The following is an 8,523-nucleotide window of genomic DNA, read 5'->3' on the forward strand; positions in this document are numbered from 1 at the left end:
TCTGAGGAATTGCCATGATCAACCTCGAAGAAAGAGTTTGTTTAATTCTTCAGACTCAGCGGACTCTATCAGAAGTCTTTCCAAACTGTACTAGTGTAGTGGCATCATTAACCGATTTGCTGAAGAAGAATACAGTGTTTCGGTGGACAGTAGCATGCCACGTGATAATTGACCATTTGAAGTCGATATTAACCAGCAAACCAGTATTACCTCCACCAAACGTCTAAAAACCTTTTAAAGTAGCCATCGATGGTCGTGACGTTAGTGTTGGAGGTGTACTCCAACGGGAAAAATGAGCATGGGGAAGAACTGCCAGTTGATAACTTTTCATAGAAAATCAACATCTATCAGAAGAAATGCTCCATAATCGAAAAAAGTTTTGAGTTTGGTACTGGTGTTACAAATTTAATGTATGTGCCACGAACAATGGATCGGAGAGGTTATGTACACAGACCACAATCCGCTAAAACTTTGGATATATGTAGTAATATGAGACTATTTCTTTGGCTTCTTATGGAAGAGACAGTCATTTTAAAAATCGTACATGTTGTGGGTCAGTAGAATGAAATCACAGACACGTTATCGCAGGTTCAACTGATGGTGTTCAGATGAGATTGTCTTTTTATATGTTTTATATGTATATATAGAAAAATCTAAGTCTAAATTGTATAAAATTTATCGATATGTTAGGGTAAAGTATTTAAAAATTAAAATGAAAACATATCTTCATTATGATGGTTCATTGTTTCCTGTAGAGGCGAGGTGTTTTAAACACATTAGTGCACGTTTAAGAGATTTAAAAGCAGTAGAACAACCAGACACAGAAACAAGTGTTCTCAATAAGACAACGACGTAATCCTGGGTCGAACAATTCAATTCGTTCCTTGCCTGGAGACGTAAATAGTTCGAGTTTGGCCACTCAGTTTAAATTTTAATCAGGAAAATATATAAATGTCAATTCAAATTTTAATTGCGTCTCTTGAAAGTCTTTGAAAAAAAACAGGATAGCACAGTGGCACAGTTCTTAGCACTGCTGCCTCACAGCGCCAGAGATCCGGGTTTAATTCCCGCCTCAGGCGACTGACTGTGCGGAGTTTGCACTTTCTCCCCGTGTCTGCGTGGGTTTCCTCCCACAGTCCAAAGATGTGCAGGTCAGGTGAATTGCCCGTAGTGTTAGCTAAGGGGTAAATGTAGGGGTATGGGTGGGTTGCACTTCAGTGGGTCGGTGTGGACTTGTTGGGCCTGTTTCCACTCTGTAAGTAATCTAATCTAATCAGATTTCTGTGATATGATATGGGCGACATTGCACAGTTAGGAGACGGACTGCCAAGACCTCGCATGTAACAATCTTCTTGAAAAAATATATATGTGGAAAATAACTTTTCGCTCCATGATCTTTGAAACAGAATCTCCTAACAGGGACAAAGAAGAGACAGGAAGATCCGAAGACAAGAACCTATAGCTGCCTGGTTTTGATGAAGAAGTGCTGTTTTGTAAACCTTAACTGGGAGATTTATCTGAATAGCATTATCGAATGGAGCATCAAAATGTGTAATAGAAATACATTGTAAATCGTGGTTTCTTAATTAATCTCTTTTTTACTTTAGAAATGAAGTGATGAATTTTCACTTCGTGTAGTTCTTGGCCAATCGAATTGTTGCAGATTCCTGTACAGCACAAATCGTTTCTGTGTTACTGGTTTTATCGTAAGCTGGAGGGTTTACGCTGTGTCATAACGAGTCTAAACAAATTTGGCAATGCAAGTGTGCATTTGTGCAGTTCATTGAGTGAACTGGAGATTTGCACCATTCATGACCTTGAACAAGTGATTCTCCCCGCCGTGATCTGAATCTCCAAAACTGAAAGGCTACCCAAACTCCCTATAGTTGACAGGATTCGAGCCTGCATGGGAATACCCCAATAGATTTTTAATCCATCGCCTTAACCACTCGGCCACAACTACAAACGGGCGGGTAGCGTTTTCATTTCCAGATCTCTGTCCATGGGGAGCTTGGCAGAAGTGAATTATTGTTTGGTTTATTTGAATTCAAAACCCACAGCTTTCAAATTGAAATGTCAGGACAACGTGGGTCTATATTCAGCTTAAACGACGGCGGAAAATGCAGAAAAATACTCAGCAGGTCGAGCAGGATCTGGGCTGGGAAAAGGCGATTAAATGTTTCAAAACTTCTTCAGAACGTTATCAGAACTCCGTTTTCTGCCAGTAGTACTGACAAACCTGTTGACATTCCCCAGAATTTTCTATTTTATTTCAGATTCCCAACATCCACAGGCCTTTGCATTAGCCATTAAAACGATAGAGAAATTCCTTTGCGGTTCTGGATAAGATTCCTGTTTGGGGAACATTTTCCTGACCGCATTAAAAACCCAGAGCTGTGCAGGAAAGAAAACCAATGAAGTATGACCAGTGAGAGATCTGACCCTAGAACGTCCCAAACCAGCAACTGTTCGGTTAATGGATGAACGTGTTGACCAATTACGCAACAGAGACGGATGAACTGTCTCGTTGCAAGATCCAAAAACAGGCTTTTCACGAATTCAAACTTCAGCCTGCCGTTCACGAAGTGATTGATGTCCTGTATCAGTTTTTCTTTTGCAAAATAAATCCTGGGACATTCACTGCAGTGAAATGGCAACAATCCTTGCCCCGCTCGAAACACATCCACGTCACAGCAACCAACTTTTCTACAGCAGGAGTCCTGCTCTCTTCGAGGCTTTTTCTTAACTTGTTTGTACCCGAGTCTTATCGTGGGTTTTTTTTTAGATTAGACTTACAGCGTTGGAAACAGGCCCTTCGGCCCAACAAGTCCACACCGACCCGCCGAAGCGCAACCCACCCATACCCCCACACCTAACCTAACACAAGGCGCTATTTAGCTTGGCCAATTCACCGGACACGCACATCTTTGTGACTGTGGGAGGAAACCCACGCAGACACGGGGAGAACATGCAAACTCCACACAGTCGCCTGAGTCGGGAATTGAACCCGGGTCTACAGGCGCTGTGAGGCAGCAGTGCTAACCACCGTGCCGTGGTCTTGAAGCCGTGGCGAGGTTTGAATTCCTGACGCGCAGGAATGAAACTCCTTTCAATGTCTCAGATTGGTTCATGTCGAGAGAACAACAGAATTAACAGTCGTGGCCTCTTAAAGACTGGCTGTGTTAAGTGGGACAATACACCCTTCATTCACCTGTGGTTTCGCTTCCCAAAGAGATTCTAAAGTTTTCCAAAGCTGGAGACATGCGTTCACTGTTGTTTTCCCTTGTTTTTGTTTAAGCTGCCAACTGGCGATACTTTCCCCAAACCGCTTCGCAATTCTCCGCCTTGCATGATGTCCAGCGATGAGCAAACCCCTTTTGTCGAGAAATTACTGAGGTTGGGATTCTTCTCTTTGGAACAAAGAAGGTTAACTGGAGATTTTTATGGTCTGTTTATAATGATGGGGGAGGGCGCAGTGCGGATGGGGCGGGTTGATGTTGTGGAGGAACTGTTGCCAACGATCAGTGTCAGTTTCCAGAAGACTGGGGCTAAAGATATTTAATGAAAAACGAAATGTGCGAAGAATATATAGAGGCTAATCTCAGGGGAACCGTTAATCATTTAAGACACAGATGAGGAGGACATTCTGTCTTTGAGAGAGTAGCAAATCTGCAGAATTCTTTACACTGAAGGGCTGTCAAGGCTGAGTATAATCAAGGTTGAGATGACCGCACAATTAGTCACTTTGGGAATCAAGAAGAATGGGGATAAGACAGAAAAGTACCATTAAGAATTAACCAAATCAGACGTGACCTCATTAAATCTTGGAGCTGACCTAATGGGACGAATGGCTTCCATCTGTTCCAATATCTTATCTGTCATTTGGAAACTGCGAGAGACAATCGTGAAGAAAGAAATTGCAGGACGTTGAGAAAAGATGATTAGAGTCAAACTGAGTCAACATCATTTGTTGAATGGAAAAACACACTTGACAACTTTGTCAGAATCCTTTGATCATATTGCAAGCAGAGTTGATCAAATGTTTGTAGTCATTCCATAAGAGACCGTATAAAAAGCCATTGCACAAGGTCGGAGTTCACGGTGAAAAGTTAAAAAAAAAGTCCAGGATTGTCCGTTGTTTAATTGAAGATACAGAGTCTGGATTATTGCGTATTTTTCAAGTTGTAAAAATGTAATTAGCAAAGTGCTGGAATGGTGAGTCATACGACTTCCATGATTTATATCTGCCTTAATGACTTGATGGAAGTGGCAGAGTGAAATGTCCCCAGTTTTACTGACGATACAAAACAGGTGGGAGGACATTTTGCAATGAGGACAGTGGAATCTGGAAATGGTTAGTGACAGGTTGAGTCGGTGGGAATGCAACAGGTGCACGGAAGAGGTTGCAGAGTTGATAGTTTGGAGGGGAGGGTGACGCACATGTGTGGGAAGGAAGTGGGACAGATGGGACAGGTCATAAGGACGGTGCTGAGCTGGAAGTTTTGAAGTGAGGTCAGGTGGAGGGAGGGGAAATGTGGAAACTGGTGAAATCTTAATTGATGCCATGGGGTTGGAGGTCCCCGATGTGGAGATTTAGCTTTAGAACATAGAACAATGAAACAATACAGCGCAGTACAGGCCCTTTGGCTTTCAATGTTGCGCCGACCTGTGAACTAATCTAAACTCATCCTCCTTTATTATCCCATCATCATCCATGTGTTTATCCAAGGATTGTTTACATCTCCATAATTTAGCTGAGATAACGACATTGACAGGCAGAGCATTCCACACCGTTATTTCTCTCTGAGCAAAGAACCTACCTCCGACATTCGGCTTAAACCTATAAACCCTCAATTTGTAGTTATGACCTCTCATACAAGCTGACATCATCTTCCTAAGAAAAATAGTTCCACAGTCTACCTTATCTAATCCTCTTATCATCTTGTAACTCCCTGGAGTAGTTTTGATCGCAGAGCTGTAGATTTGATTCAAACCAACAGCTCAGCGAGCAGACCTGCACCCTCAATTTCAACCTGAGCTGCACATCTTCACAAACCTTGCAAAAATCTTGTAACTCTATATCAAATCTGCTCTCAGACTTCTTTCCGATGAGAACAGACCCAAGTCTCTCAGATTTTCCTGATAAGACTATTCCTTCAGAACAGGCAATATCTTGTTAAATCTCGTCTGCAATTTTCCCAGTGTTTCCACATTCTTCCTGGAATGGAGCAACCAGGCAGTTCAAAATATTCCAAGTGGAGCCACACAAGTGTTTTGTTTCGTTGCAGCATGACACTATGCTCAGGAACTCAATCCTCCACCAAAAAAACAGATGACGTCGTACTCTTTCGCAGTAGCAGACTGGTTACTACTGCTGCGTTGCAACACCAGTGACGCGGGTTCAATTCCTCCTTCAAGCAGCAATCTGTGTGGGTCTCCACCTAGTACTCTGTTTTCCCCTCACAATCCAAAAAATGTGCAGGTTCGCTAAAGGGGTAAGTGTAGGAAAATGGGTCTGTCTGGGTCGCGCCTCGGAGGGTCGGTTTATACTTGTTGGGCCGCAAGGCCTGTTTCCACACGGTTATTAATCCAAAAAAAATCAACCTGGCTTGAAACTATGTACGTGAACTCCAAGGTCACTCTGCTCATCCACATTACCAAGAATCTTTCCATTAACTCAGTGTTCTGCCTTCCTGTTATAGTTCCCAAAGTGAATCACTTCACATTTAGATGCATTGAACTCTATTTGCCACCTCTAAGACCAATTTTGCAAATTATTCCAACTCCCCTGCAACTTGCAACATTTTTCCACGCTGCCCACTACTCCAGCACCTTTGGTGTTATCTGCAAGCTTACTAACCCATCCACCTATGCCTGAGTCTTATTCATTTACGAAAATGACAAACAACAGTGATCCCAAAACAGATCGTTGTGCCACACCATTCGTTACCGGTTTCCAGGGTGAATATTTTCATTAGCTACCACTTGCTGCCTTCTCACAGAAAGCCAGTTTCGAATCCAAACTGCGAAATCATCGTCAATCCCATGCCTCTGCATTTTCTCCAACAGCCTAACATGTGGAATCTTATCAAAGGTTTTACAGACGTCATGTACACCACGTCAAGTGCCCTACCCTCATCCACATGCTTGGTCACCTTCTCGAAAAACTCACGAAACCATGTTGATCCTCTGAAATCAAGTTGTTGCTGGCTGAATTATTATCTCTCATACTCAGTTCCATATTCTTTCCTACAAGAAAGGTAAGGCTCACTGGTCTATAATTACTTGGGTCATCTATATTAGCCTTCTTCAACAAGGCAACAACTTTTGCTATCTCCAATCTTCGAGTGCTATTCCTGTAGACGATATCGAAAATAAAGATCAAAGGCAAAGGCTCTGCAATCTCCCCCCTGGCTTCCCAGGAAAACTTTGGATAGATCCCAGCTGACCCAGGGGACTTAATTATTTTCACCCCTTCCAGAATTGTTAACAAGTCCTCCTTGTAATCCGCATTGTAAACCATCCAGTCTAGTAGCCTGTATTTCAGATTCTCCTCGACACCATTGTGTTAAACCAATATGAATACTAACGAAAAATATTCGTTTAGCGCCTTCCTATCTCCTCTGACTCCACACACAATTCATCACTCCTATTTTTGACTAGTCCTCATCTTACTCTCGTCGTTCTTTGGTTCGTGATATACACATAGAATGCCTTAGGGTTTTCTAAGATTCTATCCACAAGCGACTTCTCATGTCCTCTCCTGTCTCTTCTGGACTCTCTGTACAGGTTATTCCTAACTAACTTGTAACTCTCAATCGCCCTAACTGAGCCTTCAAGTCAAATCCTAACATAAGCCTTCTATTTTCTCTTGACATGAGCTTCAATTTCTTTAGTACACCACGGCTGCTTCGCTCGAGAACTTCCTTCATAACTGACAGGTACATACTAATCAAGTACATGCAATATCGTTTCCTTTAATAAGCTCCACGTTTCAATTGTCTCATACCATCCGTTTCCTACCACATCTAGTACAAACTAAATCTTGCCAAATGTCATCCTAATTGCCTTTCCCTCAGATATAACTCTTTCCCTGCAGTACATAACTATCCCTTTCTATTGCTTAAGTAAACATACCAAACTGTGTTCACGATCACTAAATTGCTCACCTACCTTCACATCTAACACCGGGCCAATCCATTACCCAGTAACAAATCCAATGTGGCCTATGACTGCTTATAAAAGGTAGTCTGGCCTCAGGTTATGGACCTGTGCTGAGGATGAGGCAGGATTCATCGAAGTTGATAGGGACAAATAGTTTTTCTGCTCACTTCCCTCTGTTTCCCACACTCGCAGGAGACTGCTATTATTATTTGGCTCAGCAATTCACAGATGATATGTTTGGTTGCTTCGAAACTTCTGAACACTGTGCAAGTGAGTAAAATAGTACACCAGGACCAGGCTCCAATGAGGGAGCCAAGAAAGCATGCATTGTCAGAGGGCCTGAACTGACAGAACGGCGCTTTCTCTTTCCAGTGCAAAAGGTCAGTGCTGAAAGGGCAGGCGCTTCTGAAGGTTCAGTGCTGTGAGATATGACACTGTCAGAGCATCAGTACTGAGAATGCAGAAACTCTCAGATGGTTAATGCTGAAGGATCGGTTACTGTAATAGGGTAAATTCTAAGGGAGTGGGCACATTCAGAGGGTTAGTGTTGTGGGAGCAGGCACTGTTGGAGGGTCAGGACTGAGCGAGAGGGTACTGTCACAGGTTCAGTGCTGAGTAAGTGTCATCATCGCCCGTTCAGTTTTGGGAGAGTGGGTGCTCTCGGAGGGTCAGCACTGAGGGATCATATTTAATTTATTTCATGCTTATATTTCCAGAAACAAACAAAATGGCAGCTGGATATGCAAACTGCCCATCAAAACATTCAATGGCAAATCCGAACATAAATAAATTATCTCAAACTTCTCTCATATTTGAGGACATCCTGCCTGTTTTTGTCACACATACACTGCCTGTCTGGTCACCTACATCATCCCTGTTATGGTCTCACACAGCCTCCCCATGTTTTCATACATCCTCCCACTCTACATCATACACACCCTCCATATCTTTGTCATACACACCTTCACTGCATGCGACAAACTCGAAGTCTGCCAGTACTGGAGTAGACTTCAGTTTACCCATCCCCAGTGATATGATTGTGTAAAAATGGTTAGAAGTTGGAGGAATCCAAATTCCACTGACCCAGCCCCAATCATACCTCCCAGTCTGAAATGGTTTAAGACCGCAGCGAGACAAGACCGAGAGAGAGACAGAGGGGGAGAGAGTGAGTCACAGAAATGGAATGCACAGAATCAGATCCTTCAGTCCAACTTGTCCACGCTGATAGCATATCATTAATAACTCTCATCTCATTCATCAGCATTTGGCCAATATCTCTTCCCATTTATTTGCCAATCCCGATGCAATATAAACTTTGTACTTGTACCAGCCTCTACCCCTCCCTCTGGCAGCTCATTC

At 42.8% G+C, this 8,523-nt stretch overlaps 1 non-coding gene across 1 annotated transcript; it reads right to left on the reverse strand.

Annotated features, from left to right (window-relative positions):
• Positions 1 to 1,881: 1,881 nt before the first annotated feature.
• On the reverse strand, positions 1,882 to 1,963 carry trnaf-aaa (transfer RNA phenylalanine (anticodon AAA)). The gene has a single exon. It is a non-coding gene; the product is annotated as a tRNA-Phe (tRNA).
• Positions 1,964 to 8,523: the final 6,560 nt, after the last annotated feature.

The sequence above is a fragment of the Hemiscyllium ocellatum genome, unplaced genomic scaffold (assembly GCF_020745735.1).
Source record: "Hemiscyllium ocellatum isolate sHemOce1 unplaced genomic scaffold, sHemOce1.pat.X.cur. scaffold_345_pat_ctg1, whole genome shotgun sequence".
NCBI lineage: Eukaryota > Metazoa > Chordata > Chondrichthyes > Orectolobiformes > Hemiscylliidae > Hemiscyllium > Hemiscyllium ocellatum.